The 15,419-nt window shown below is 37.4% G+C and overlaps 1 pseudogene; it reads right to left on the bottom strand.

The window, feature by feature from the left end:
* Window positions 1-2,088, bottom strand: part of LOC101975064 (nischarin-like) — a 54,421-nt pseudogene extending 52,333 nt beyond the window's left edge.
* Window positions 2,089-15,419: the final 13,331 nt, after the last annotated feature.

Consider the following 15,419-nt stretch of genomic DNA (forward strand, 5'->3'; position numbering starts at 1 on the left):
TGGGAATCTTCTTTCTCCAGCAAGCTATATTCCTTGTAACTAAGGGTGCAATACTAAATAGAGTAGCACCAAAAGTATTCAAAATACTTAGGAAAAAGAATAATCTGGATGGTGGAATTTGGACTATCCAGACTTTCTATTGCATCCTACTTGGGTCTACTGTACTTGGTCTGTCTCCAACACGGGTGTCTCCTTCCTTCCATTGCTCACTTCTCTACCTGTTCTCAGCCCTACAATTATCAAATGTCTCCTTTCCCTTTCTGCCTTAAACCTACTGCTTTTGAAAAGGCACTTGATCTCCAATTCACTTAACAGAATTCTTTAAAACAGTGTTTTATAAAACTTGATTGACTCTCAAAAAAATTATAGTCATTGCAGCTTTTTAGCCAGACGTTTTTCCAAAATTATCCCTTAGAAGTGTGACATCATATTTTCCTGCTACCTATTGACCAAAGTAGTAAAGTTTAACTGGGGTTGAACACATGGAATGGTTAGGTTTTCAGGATGTGCACATTTCACGTCATTTATGCTGAGCTCTAAATTGATTTTGAACTTAGGGAGAGATGTTGTGTGTCTCTGAGTTTCAAGAATGACAATCTTTGTCTTCCATACCATTACCTACTGCAGGTGCCTAGGAGGGGAAAGCCTCGGCTCAATGGGGTTGCCCTATTACCATGCTTAAAGTCATGGAGCCCAGGCGAGGATAGGTCCATGACATCAGGTAGTCTGGAGTTTTTATTTTATAGGTGATGGAACTAGAGAGGTGTAGAAGTAACTTAGTAAAGAATGTGCAATGATTTAATGGATAACATATATTTTTATTCCTACAATCAGTTATTTTCCTATTGTAATATTCAAATTCTTTCTCTTTTGTAGCTTTCTCTCTTGTTTTCTCTCCTTCCTCCTCTTCCCTCTCCTACTGACCTCAGCTACTCTATATGCTCCTAAAGTGAATGCACCATGTCTTTCATTCTTTGTTTTCAATTTATTCCACACACACATGGAAAGGCACCAGAGATGGAGAAGTGCTGATAGTCAGATGGTGCGTCAGATCTCCCCATCTTGTCCCTCCAGATTTAATTCCCTCCTTTCTCTCCCTTGCTCTGTTCCAGAAGGAGCTTATCTACATAGGGCCATCAGTAGACCTCTTGCCATTTAGTTCAACCAAAGAGAAGTCTTGGCAGGAGATTGGAGGGCAAGAGGAGAATGCAGTGGGGATGCTTGCTCTGTGTTCCCTCCCTACCAGGTTACCATGGTTGGGCATCACTTCCGTGAAAGACTTCTGTTCGGCAGCACATCTTCCCTTGAGGCCTAGAGGGGATAAGAGAGGCATGCTGTTATCTATCCTGGAGGCATGTCACCATCCCTTATTGGCTTTCTAAGCCATAGCAGCACCTATGGAAATATCCCTTTATTTACCTCTTTTTGAATTGCCACATTTGGAGATGCTGTCTGTTACTTGCCTTGTCCCTGGTCAAAATGCAGACAGGAAGGTGCAAGCAGCCATTTATCTCCAGCATAAAGGGAGCATTGTGTGGTGCAGGCTATCTGCCTGGACCTTTCTATGTATATTCTTTTAGATCCTTACAATAACCATCTGAATTGGGTATGATTGAGCCCATTTTCCAGGTTGGGAAACTGTCTCAGACAGGTCATATAGCATTGTTAGGATCACACAGTGGTGCTTAGCCATTGTCCTGATTTCCCCATAGGACCCCACCTGACCCCAAACTGTTACATGATGATTGCATCTGCAGTGCAAATCTCATCACAGATGGAGAGAAAATAGAAATAGGAGCAAGAATAAGTACTCAAGGAGTGAGAGAATTGTAGGGAGACTGGCCTATCTGTTCCTCTGGAACCCATCAGCATTGCAAAGAAACAAGACCTCTCTCACCAAGATGATGGTGGACGAATAACTGCTGGGGGCCACACTGGGTGCCAAACTAGTTGGCAGTCTTTAAAGAGGAGCTTCCAGCTGCTTCTTGGCTCCTCAACCTGCTGGTAACTGCTGAAAGAAGCAAATCTTCCTTCATGCTCGCTCTTCCCACCCCCTCCCGATGCCCCCACAGTCTGGAACAGAAGCATTATCTCCCTGGCTCCCATTTAATCCTGGCAATCAGCACCTTCATGCTTCCTCCTCCCTGCCAGTGTAGAGCGCAGTGCAGCCTGAAATTCCCGGCTCTGATGGAGAGCTCTGAATTATTCATCAGCCCGATAATGGCAGGTGATGAGATCTTTCCCCGATATGTCCCTGTCAGTAGGTGTTTATTAATCTGTTTCACCAGCCACCCTGCTCTGACTGTGGGGCCAGAAGAACCCCACCCGCCCGCCTGACATGTATCGGCAGAGACAGCACTTTAAAGACTCCCTTTTGCCTGGGAGGTCATCTGAAGGTTATTAGGAACAAATTATTTCTTCATTTCCGCTGACTGAGTAGATAGCCTTAATGATCTGTCACCTAGCAATAGCCTGCCTGTTCAAACATAAAGAATGGCAGGCTGATGGGCTTATAACTAGAATCAGTTCATTTTAGCTATTCTCTTGTCAAGCATGTTTCCAAGATACATATAATATTTACATATTCATGAGCCTCTGCCGACACTGATGCCGTGAGGGGGCCTGTCTGATAACGTGATACAAGTTTGTACCGTGTCCTCAGGCACTTAAAGTCTATTAAGTGAATAAAGTCTACCCAGGGCCTCTTTTCTGGAGGTGTTCTCTATTTTAAACACAGCGAGTGCTCTCCCAATTTTATGCACTCAACTCCCTCTCCTTCCTTTTCCATTCCCCCTATATCCACTAGAATCCCTTCACCTCACCTCTTAAGGAGAGAAAGCTCTGGTTTGGAGAAAACTAAGGGGCCAGCATGGGTTTCCCACCCCCTAGCAGAGTAAACCCATCCAGGAGATGTTTGCTTTACATTCCTTTAGGCTTCATGTAGGTAACTCAAATTACATTGTGTAAAGCAAAGTGAAGTTACAGCTGGATTTGCAAATTTTGGACTTTGACAGCATTTTAGAGTCTCCTTGGGCTACTTGTAGCTAATTACTATTTCATGCCTTTGATTTTGCCATGGCCTATGGTCTTGTCTCAATCTATCTAGTTGAGGATGGTGCCCCGGGCATAAATCTTGCTATAAAACTAAATCACCTGGGGAAGACCTGAAATTTGTCATTTGGAGAGAGATTCTTATTACCCTATCTCCAATCTCCTGTTTCTTACTCCACCCCAAAATATTCTTCCTACTCCTACTGTGATTTGGAGAAAAAGAAATGTAATTAGTTCAGACATCTCTCCATGCTAATTTATTTTTGTAGCCCATGGGCTGTGCCATGAAACCTCAGAGGCCTAGGAATACAGCCTATAAGAGGTCTGAGTCTAGTTTGGGTTTGCCCCATTTCTTCCAGGGCCCAGTTGCCATCCTTCTGGGTAGTTAGGTGCTACAGAGAGCAAATTGCTTTTTTTTTTTAAATTTTTTTGAGTTGTAGATAAACATAATGCCTTTATTTTATTTTTCATTTTTATGTGGTACTGAGGATCAAACCCAGTGCCTCACACATGCTAGGCAAGCACTCTATCACTGAGCAACAATCCCAGCCTGCAAATTGCTTTTTAAAATAGCATCAAGGTATCCTCAAGTATAAGAACCTTAAGTACTTATTCATGGAGAATGACAAGTATGCGAAAAATAACATTCCATTGGGGAGTTACTTGGGGAGGGTTTGGCAAGCACCTACTTCCTTCAAGTCAGTATTCCTGCAAGTGAAATTTTTTCTGTTTATGAAGTCATTATGACAATTAATGAGGTAGTAACTTGGTGAGTATGTTGGGAATCCATTGAGAAGATGACATTAAGGTACACTCAAACTATGATTGCTTGGCAGACAAATAATAACTTCGTCAAAGCTAAGTATGTGCCATTTATTTGAAAACGTGTCAGAGCACTTGATTCTTTCAGGGATTTATGGCTATTCAGAATGGACATGGACTTCAATTATCAGGACTGAAAACCCAAAAATTATAACAACTGAAAGCCCAAAAAAAATCAGAAAGGGGTTTCTTTGACTGGGGAGTGGGATACTAAGAACACCATACTCTTGGTCTCCCCTTCTGCTACCATTGAAGAAAACTCTACTTTCAAAAAGAAAAGTTTGAAAATCTAAGCCTTTTTCTAACATTTGCACCAAGTGGTAATTTAAATGAAAGTTTCTATGTTTAAGTTACATAAAATAAAAGTAAAATTAAAATTCAGTTCCCCAGTCACAACAGTCACTTCATTTCATGTCTTCATAGTCACTGTGGCTAATTGCTTCCATGGTAGACCATGCAATTATGGACCACGTCCATTACTGCAGAGTTCTATTGGACAGCAACTAATCCAGGTATTCTCGAACTTTATTGTGTGTACCTAAAAATAACTCAAGGAATTTCTTAAAATTTACATTTCTGAGATTCCCCTTCAGAAATTGTGATGCAGGTGTAAGAGGAGTTAGTTACGGAAATCTTAATATTTTAAAAGTTTCCCAATAATTTTAATGGAATGGTTTGTGAGAATATCTGGCTTTATTAATACAATTTAAACTTTGTTCCTCAGATCAACAGCATTAAGGACAAACTGGGAGCTTGTTTGAAAAGGAAATTCAAGAATTGGGGATGGCATTCAGCAATCCATCAAGGAAACTTCCAGGCAATTCTATGTATGCTGCATTTGAAAACCACTAGTCTAGACAGAAAAGAAATAGAACTGTAGCCCCCCTGCAAATTACCAAAATTTAGATATAAATATTTGTAGTCTAAAATGACAATATTGAAATTAACTTATACATACATCGAATTTGCTTACATAAAATTCATTCATTTATCTCATCCATCCTCCTATCCATCATCCTTCCACATTTTCAGGGTACCAAGGATTGTAATAAGAATTGGGAATATAATATATTTTATAAATAACTAGAAGAGCTTGAAGTCTCCAAACACAAAGAAATGATAAAGAGATGAGAATGTTAATTACCCTGATTTTATCAGTACATATTGTATCCATGTATTGAAATATCACACTGTATCATACAAATATGTACAATTATTACCCGTTAAAAATTGCTTAAATGTTTAAGGAAAGGGAAATGTTAATACCCTGATTTGATTTTTACAAGTTGTATACATGAATAAAATTATGACACCATATCCCTTAAGTTTGCATAATTAATTATAAAAAATGAACTAATGTTACGACCCCCTTGCCCGCAAGGAAGACGCGACTCAGGAATCTTCTTTCAGCAGTTTATTCAGGCCCTTGATATTCTTCTAATAATTCTTCTAATCCCCGGAATAATCATTGGATGCTCCTCCCAGCCTTAATAAAGCACCACGAACCCCAATGCGAAGCTGCCACGTGGACCCTTCTCACAGGGTGCTAGAGAAGGACACGCCAACTTTCTCTGATAAGGAGTTGACAATACGCCAACTCTCTCTGATATGGAGTTGTCCTTCACAGACCACAGCGGAGCCAGCGCCATCATGTAATGGCGACCACAGTCCACAGGAACGGCTCACCACAAACTAAGAACAAAGTACTGAATAAATTTGTTATAATTTCTGCTTTTAAGAAGTGTGCAACTAACTGGTTGCTAACTCAATTTTTCTTAGTTTTCCTTCAGGTTTTTTTTTTAAGTGGGATGGAATAAAAATAAGACTATTTGCTCTAAACCAGAGGTCTGATGGTTTTCTAGCCCCCCCCTCCTCCCAGTCATATTAATACCACACAGCAGTTGGTAGTTCACCCAGGTTTGTATAGATATTCAGGGGAGATAAAACAATAGAATCCAGTTTTCCATACTCCAAGCAAACACCAGCAATATTTGTGTAAAACAATGGATAAACGAACTTTCACTTATTCATAAAGGAGTGTTCCAACTACTCATTTTAGTGAATTTATATATTGCATATCTTTAGCAGCAATTTACATAAAGCAAAGTCTTATTACAGCACTCAGAAACAAGATATTTATTAATTTCTCTTTCATATTCCATTTTTTCCTTAAAGTATTTTAGTATATTTTATATTATTTTAAACTTTTACATCGTGGAAAACTTCAAACACAAACCCAGAAGGCTGTAGCTGCCGTGAGCTACAGCGCCCAGTCAGCTACATGGTCTCCAGGATCAACAAAGGATGCTCTGCAGTAGGTTTAGGGGATAGGGGTGCAAGAGGGCACTTTGCCACTTAGTTTTGCTTTGGATGTAGTCAGTGTTGTTGTTGGATTTTGTTTGCGTGCTTTTATTTGCTTTTCTATCCTAATTCCTTGATTTCACAATGAGAATATTTGTTGAGTTTCACAAATACTGTCATCTTCCTTGTTCTGTGTATTTTAAGTTCAATGCCATGTTATGAAAGAAAAAATATTATTGTAATAGAATTCCTACTTGTGGCTCCACCCTCCAAAGGCGTTACTCTAAAGGATAAGGAGAACTAAGTTTTTCCTGGTGACAGTAGGGGTGCTTAACACAGAGTCACAGCCAAAGGCCCTTTGTCTTTTGTAAGTGACTGGAGATTTCATGCGGCTTTGAAATATAGCAGAAATGAGTGTGCTCAACATTGTGTAGCAAAAAAATCCATTTTTAAAAATTTAATATTCCAAAGAGAAGAGAAAATTAAGGGAGATAGCACAAAATCCTTTTCTTTTCAAATAAGCAATTCGCAATGGTTGAAAGGCAGGATAAGAGAAAAAGTTTAGGATAAGGAGGACTGGCTAATATCTATCTTTGAGAAAAAAAAAACAGTTATAATAAGGTTTTGTGCGAACTTTTCCTTTCAGTATCCATTTTTGAAGACCAGATATAATTTAAAAATCCAAACTTGAAAATAGATTATAATATTATAGCAAATAATACAGAGCCTGCTGAAATGTAACTACTAAAGTTGTTGCTAGAGAGCATTTTCATTTTTAGTATTAACTCAGATATTTTCATTTTTACAGTACAAAACTATAAAATGTTTATAATAACAGTAACCATTTAGATTATTTATTTACAACTTACTACCTTCTACATCAATAGTTATTTATTTATTTTTGTTTTTAGTGCATTGTAGCTATGCATAATATTGGAGTATATTGTGTCATTCATAAATGCATATAACATAGTTTTCTCCATTTTTACACATATTTATTGGTGCATTATAGCTGTACATAATGATGGAATTTGTTGTTACATATTCATACATCCACACAATATAACAATATAATCTGGCCAGTATCACTCCCCAGCATTCTGCCCCCCTCCGATTTCCTAAATCAATACCTTTTTATTTTATATTGAGATATAATTCACAAGCCATAAAATTCATCATTATAACTGTACAATTCTGTGGTATTTATATTTATATTGACAAAGTTATGCAATTATCATGACAAATTCCAGAATATTTTTATTACCCCAACCCTGGGGGGAAAAAATATATGAAAAGCTAATCCCTGTTAGCAATCAGTTCCCAGTCCTCCTCCTTCCCCTCCTCTGACAACCACTAACTTAATTTTTTATCTCTATGAATTTGTCTGTTCTTGAAATTTCCTATAAATGCCCACACTTACGTCCTACACATGCAGAACCAGTTTTTGTCAAGGACTTGTTTCAATATACTCTGGGATCTCTACATGCATATGTGTTTTATTGCTTTGACTTTGAACCTTTGAATCAATACTACTTACTAGCTAATATCTGGCTCTCTTTTCTCATTCTGCCTGCCTCCTCCCTTACCTCCTTCATTATAGACACATGAACCCCCTTGACTCACCTCACCGAGTCAAAAGCCTTGAATATTTCAGAAGCCTTGCCAAATAGGTCATCAATTAGTCAGATATGGGGTGCCTCAGTGTCCTCATATTTAAGATAGAAAACTTTTGAGCTTTCTGAAGGACTATGAGCCTATATCTACAGATATTAAATAAGAAAAGGAAGTAAGGCAATTACTTAATGCAAGAAATAAACTCAATATTTTTGCCATAATTAACTAGATGTTTTCAAGAAATAACTATTTTTCCTGAAATAATCAGATGATCGCTGAAGTCCTCCGCTTACATTGAGTCTATAGAATTAGCCTTAATTAAAAAAAATCACACAGTAAGACAAATCAGTTGATATAAATCCATATGGCAATAATGAGTTTTTGGAAGATTCATTTAATGAATTTATATTAGATTTGAATTTTTTCCCATTGGATTCTGTTATTTCCAAGGTCTTTGTGATAGAAATAATATTTTTAAATATCCTTATATGTGACTCAAAATATATTCTCTGTCTCCATTTTGTTGGCATATCTTTCACAGAAATGGTAAAGGTTATTTTTAGGAAGAGAAGAGAGTGGGCAAAAAAGTAATGGAAGATTTCTTGGAGAAAGAGCTGTATATTTAAAGTTCTGGAGTCGAGAAAAAGAGTATATAGTTTTTATGAGTGTCAACCATTGCAAGGTAGTAAGGTGACATGTTCTGGAGAGGGAAACTGTGGCACAATGTCAATTACCTTCTGGATTTTGTCAAGAAATTTGTATTCTATCATTTTGTCTGAGGCAATGAAGAACCACTGAGAGTCGTAAGCATGAGAGAGCCAAGTCATACTAGTGATTTAGATGTACCACAGCATGAAGAGAATGCATTGCAGAGCAGCAAGACCAGGGCTGGGGATATGAGGGACAGAGATGGAGACAGAAGGCCAGAGGAGACTGGAAGATTATAAATTTATGATTGATTTCTAGACATCTTACGAATGTCTATAAAAGATTTTCTCTCAGTCCTTCTAATCCAGGATAAGGAACACCATGTGGGGCAGAGGTAGGGGTGGCATGGTGACAAATTCCATATTAATGTCTTATTTCTATGCATGACCTTACCTGGATATTTAAAACACATATTTTCTTACTGAAAACCTCAGAAACTGCAAAGTAAAAACAAAGCAAAAAAGTATGCAAACTTTCTGTAAATCAGCATTCCCCAAACTTATTTGTCCTCAGAAATAGGTACTATATTAGCCTACTGAGCAACTAGCACAAAATAGACTGCAGTTTGAGAAATTTGTGCTCTGAACCTTTAAAGAGTAAAAGAAAACCACTACCGAGATACTGATACAAGGTGCCTCTCGCTGGTGGCATTGATGAAGTTCTACCACTCTCCAGAGCCCTTTCATTACTAAACCCCTCACCATGGTTTCCTCTGTCTGTCCCAAACAACATAAGAATATGGCTCACTTTTGCCTTCTTAAATATGGTGTCCTTTCTGCTACTTAATCATTTTGCAGTTCTGTACCAACTTCATTCTGGTTCTTGAAATAAGTAAATGACCCTTGAAGCACAATTCTAGTGTTATTCCCCATAGTAAGAGAGATAGAGCTCTGGAATTCTTCCAGAATTACTTCCCCTGAGTGGAGCAGAGATCACACTTTTGAACCCAGTAATCAAAAGGTAGGATTCTGTCCTCTGGGTGCTGCAAAGCCTCTTCTGCTATGGGAAAATGGAAGCCCTCTGCCTTACCTGGATTATGGTCCTGAGGGATGATTTCTGGTAGACTGACAAATTCTATGACTACAGCTAATATAATTTACATGGTCCCAAATCAAGGCAGGTGTATTATGTATTCTTTTTTTTCCACTCTGGATTTATGAAAGGGAAGGGTTATTTTGCCTTGTCCAACTATCTTAAATCATTCAAAGGCAGCATTAGACTTTTAACAGAAAAATGCAAATGTAACTGGGACACTTACGATGACCTAAATGCATGCTGATTACCATTTTCTGTTATTTATTGCCCTTAAATAAAGAAAATAAAATAAATGTCAGCAGTAAGAAAAATGAAAGTAGGTCAGGCTACGGAACCATTAGATCAAAAGCATTTAGAACCAAACATACCTTTCCCAAGTGGGAAGTGAGAAATCAATATGTAAATGAAAACCATTTGAAGAGTAGTGGTAGTTTCTCTATTAGCCCTGCCAATTATCAGGGTGGCATTAAATTATTTTGGTGACCACATCTGTAGCTAGAACAAAATAGAAAGGCTGGTGGTGTTCCTGAAAGAGATGAGTAACTCCAAAACAGAATAATTCCCGTTGGGCGGAACTCACATTCTTTATAAAAATAAGGGAAAATGGACCACAAAGAGTTTCCCCTGATGGGATGATGAGGGAAGATCTGATTTTCCACTCTGTGCTTGCGTGTGTGTGTGTGTGTGTGTGTGTGTGTGTGTGTGTGTGTGTGCATGTGTGTGTGCACGTGCTCATGCAAGTGTGCTTGGGTGTAAAGTTCTGATGATTCTGTTGATTATCATCAAAGGTCCAATGCTAAGAATATCATACAATGTAAAACACTAATTACATAACCGAATATGATGGGCTCCATTGAAAACATGCTGGTAGAGCTCACCTCTATTAAATATTATTACACTGTTCATTGTTTAAATATTGCATTGTATGGAGTTAGTCAATACATCCACCCTTACATTACGAAGTTTAACAATCAACATTATTTATACAGTTGTGAAGGAGAGAAGCACCGAAAGAGCAGACAAAGAAATTCGTAACATGCATATATATATATATAATTTCTCATTTTTCTGAGTATACATATTGCAAAATCATATTGGTCATGTAGTCACATATATACAGACAGTAACAATGTCTATTTCATTCTACTATCTTTCCTATTCCCATATCCCCACCTATCCCATCATTTCCCTCTAAGGTAACTCTGTTCTTACCTAGTGCCTCTTCCTTATTGTGAATTAGCATCCATATATTAGAGAAAACATTCGGGCTTTGGTTTTGTGGGATTGCCTTATTTTGCTTAGCATGATATTCTCCAACTTCAACCATTTACTGTCAAATACCATAATTTCACTTTTCTTTAAAGCTGAGTAATATTCCATTGAGTATATATACCACATTTTCTTTATTTATTCATCTATTGAGGGACACCTAGATTGGTTCCACAGTATAGCTATTGTGAATTGAGCTGCTATAAATATTGATGTGGCTGCATCACTATAATATGGTGATTTTAAGTCTTTTGGCTATAAAACCAAGGAGTGGGATAGCTGGGTCAAATGGTGGTTCCATTTTCAGTTTTCTAAGGCACCTCCATGTTTCTTTCCATAGTGTTTCCACCAATTTGCAGTCCCACCAGTGATGTATGAGTGTACCTTTTTCACCATATCCTCACCAATATTTATTGTTGCCTGTATGTTTGATGATTGCCATTTTGAAAAGAGTGAAATAAAATCTTTGAGTAGTTTTGCTTTACATTTCTCAAATTGCTGGAGATTTTGGATACATTTTCATATACAATTGATCAATGGTATTTCTATGTGAAGTGTCTGTTCCATTCATTCTAATTCTAATAAAAAAAAGATCACTGGTTGACAACAGTCTTTCATTAACAGCAACTTTACCAATAGAGATTCATCAATTGTAACAATTTATCCCACACTCTTAAGAGGGAAAACTAGGAGGAGGAAGAGGATATTTGGGAACTTTCTGCTCTAAAACTAGTATCTATATTAATTATTTATTTTTTTTTTGAAAACACCAATGGGATATAATGTCTCATTTTTCTGAGTGTACATATTGCAGAATCATATTGGTCATGTCTTATTCATATTTGTCTTGAAGTGGTGGCCCAAGATTGGGACCATGTCTCAAATCTACCACCTTCATATCAAGAGAGAGGATAATGAGAAATGGCTTTATTTAAGGCTGAATCATATTGGTCACTTTTCTAGCAGAGAAATCTGGTGTGCAGTCTTCTCCGTGAAATTTAGTGATCTTCAGCAAACTGGTTTCCTTCAATTCTCTACCCTCTCCCACCTCATGCCAGATGGACAGTTATTAATTTCTGATGCAGATAAGTGACAAAATGCATCTAAGATGAAGATACTAATGACCCTATGAATAGAAATGAAAAGTTAAAATGTTAGTCAAACAATGTTCTTTGTCAACTAGTCTGTGCCTGTAAAACCTATGATCAAGGACAGACAGTTGAGGTGTATGGGGAAGCCTTCTGCCAAGGGCTGCTATTTTACACTTGGAGGAACCTCCATTTCCTCTCTGTCTAGGAGGGAAGAAAGCTTTCTTCCTTGGCTTCCTTCTGCCCTGAGTCATGAAATAATGTCCTGGTGATTCTGGAAACTTTTCCTTTGTCTTTGAAGTGACCAGAATTCTAATATTCTGTCCATAACAAAACCAAAAGAAATTTTTCCTTACCAAAATATTTGCCATTTATAACCTATGGTATGATTAAGGAATGCACAGTTGGAAAACTGAGTCAGAGTTCACTGACCATCCCATTCCGATCATCAAACCTTTTCCTAAGAAAGAACTTACGTATAGCATAACCATAGTCCAAAGGATCTGTGCTCTCCCTAACTTCCACAATCTCCAAGAAATTCCCTCCTTCAGCCTTAAATAAAGCCATTTCTCATTTTCCCTTCCTCTTGATATTAAGGTGGTAGGGCTAAAACACGGAGGTAGAAGTCAAATGGTCTCAATCTTGGGACACCACTTCAAGACAAAACATTAAGTCAATTTTATTTGATTTTAACCTGTCTTGCATAAAAATAAATTGAATTTAGCAGCTCAAGTTACACAAGAGTCAGAAATTCATATATTGATAGACTAGCTTTTAAGTTTGTTTTTTCCTAAGGAATGTTTACAGTCTTTTGTATGGGCATCCTCTGACATGAATAGAAAAGAGAAGCTGGGCTACAGATTTTCAAGAGATGTACTATGTCATAAGTGTGGGCATACATGAACCCTGATTAATATTTACTGGCCTTTAAAGAGCTTGTGTTGTAGTCAATATGATCAAAACACCTATATAGAGCAGCATTGCCCTTGTGCCCTGATCCTCAGGTTTTCTATACGATTAAACACAAAACTAGGTGAGGAGTTTTGAGATTTCCATTTGGGGTTTCCTGATAGGAATTAAGAATTATGTTTAAGTTCCTTCTTGCCATGTAAATGCAAACACTCCATGTCCCAACATCATATAATGGCAAACACGTATATGGGAATACTGGGTCAATCTCTTGGAGAAAGATTGACAGCAGTTCCAAAACCAATAAAACAAGAAATGCAATGAAGCCAGTCCCCTTTCTGCTCCATGGTGACCAGTGAAACTAAGAACTCTTGAAATCAATGACCCTTGGGCCATGGAATATTGATTTGCATTTATAAATTTGAGATGTGATAAATTTGAGTATTTACATTTCATGGGGTTTGTTTGTTTGTTTGTTTTACCAAACTTCCAGTAGGCCCTCCGTACTGCTGCTGTTTACACTACATCTTTTTTCTTCATTAGTTCATTTGGTTACATTTCCCTTGCAACCAGTCAAGGAACTTTCTTTCTCAGCCCATTTTGCAGCCAGAATCACTTCCTGAAGTGTTTGTGTGAATTCCAACTAAACAAAAGTACAAAGCTAGACTTGCTTTTGGAGTTGCAGAATATTAAAGAAATGGAAACTGGGCTCAGTTTACATTGTTGCCAACTCTATATAAGAAATCCGAGTGCTCCCCAGTTGAAGTCTTGGTTGACTTAATTTGATGTATTATTTAAAAATCAAAAAAGAAGCAAAAGAAGGAAAATATTCTATGTAAGCTGTATTGTGAAAGAAGATAGGAAAAAAGTCATTCTGAAATTCTCATTGCAGTAATGATGCTTTGAAAGCATTTTTCAGAATGTCAGCTATGTGAGCATCACTTTTATTCCTGTCAATATGAAATAAAGTTGAAATAATGATACTTGGTCAAACTTTACAATTACTTCCCAGTAAATAGGACTATGGCATTGTTGCTTGGCAAAATTCCTAATGGAAATCAATTTTTTGTCTTTTGTTATATTCCCGTTAAGTCTTCCAAAAGAAGAGTGATGATGGTTTACATCTTGCTTACGGTTCAAGCTTTCCTTCATTCTAAGCTTGGCGTTATTTTGTTCAATCTGAGGCTCCCTAAGCCAATAGGAAAGTGGCATTCGATATCATAGTGAGAGTTTTCTGAACTTCCTCCCTTATAGTAATAAATTTAGAAACACTGAGCTGTCTTTTTCCTCACTGCTTAAAATTATTTTGGTTATTCTAGCATCCTTTTTCCCTGGGCATATATCCACTGCACAGTGTTTCTTATACAGCATTGAGGAAATTGACTTGTCCATCTAAGGTGCTACTTTAATAAGATCATGCTTTGTTTATGAAAAATTAATTTTGATTCCAAATTTGACAGAATCTGTTCTCTTTTTTCCTGGTGTTTGCAAATCTGCATGAAACTTTACTGATGCCTTTGAAATTTGATGAACTAAGAACCAAGTAGCTCTTTTGAGGCCTAGAAAACTGTGAGAAAGTGGTATTGCAAGACCTCCCAGGGGGGAAAAGATGAAGGAAGGAAGAGGAAAGAAAACAGAAATCCTGCTGGCCCAGGACTCCCAGCTCTGTGCCAGAATTTTTTCTTAGGCAACAAAGATCCTCTGTGAGCCTGTGAGCTCGTATCTCAAGTCGCTTAGCCCTACACGTTTTCTGATTATCTTTGTCTGATTAAACAAGCCTCAAAGACACAATGAATAATTTATGATAAATCAATGTCCACATGGCATAAAAGCACATTTTAAAAGGATTGTTTTATGTCGAATTCCCAAATGAATGTTAAACTTGACCCTTTTTGTGAATGATTTTATTATCGTTGTTTTAGATTTTATAAATTTCAATTTTAAAAATAGTTAAGAATAAGAAGTAAATATTGTATAGCTCTTTTACAGGCTGTAAAGCTATCTTTATATATTCTCCCACTGAATCTTCACAACAGGGTTGGTCATCAGTATTATAAGTGATACTATCCCTGCAGATGAGTAAATGGAGATGTATAATCTTATGTGATTCTACCAAATTGATACATCTGCCTTAAGCACCACTATCAGGTCCTAACTAAATATTTGATAATTTGATGATGAGCTCTTTTGTTATATAGATTTTTACTTTAAAGAGAACTTTCCCAGGCTGTGGGACAGACCCACAGAAGTAACAGGAAATATTCACATAGGTGTCAAAAGCCAAAACTGGAGTCACAGAAACCTGCTGGTATGTGGTAGTTTTAAGACTCACTTATTACACACCATAATGGATCATGGCGGGGATCCATTATATAACATGCATTGAAACTGTGACTCCCAAATCCTGAAAACTGAAAATACATTCTCTATTTTGCTTCCAGTACTTTGATAGGATCTGTCTGAGTCTTCCTCACTACCTGCCTCTCTCCCTGCTGGGTAGACTATACCCAGATACAGAAATCCCTAAGTCCTAAACACCAGGAGAGTTCCATTAAGACAAAACAAAACAGAAACATAACACCTGCATTATATCATCCCTCTTCCTATATCCCAACAATTTCA

This window comes from Ictidomys tridecemlineatus, chromosome 4, assembly GCF_052094955.1.
Source record: "Ictidomys tridecemlineatus isolate mIctTri1 chromosome 4, mIctTri1.hap1, whole genome shotgun sequence".
Classification (NCBI taxonomy): Eukaryota; Metazoa; Chordata; class Mammalia; order Rodentia; family Sciuridae; genus Ictidomys; species Ictidomys tridecemlineatus.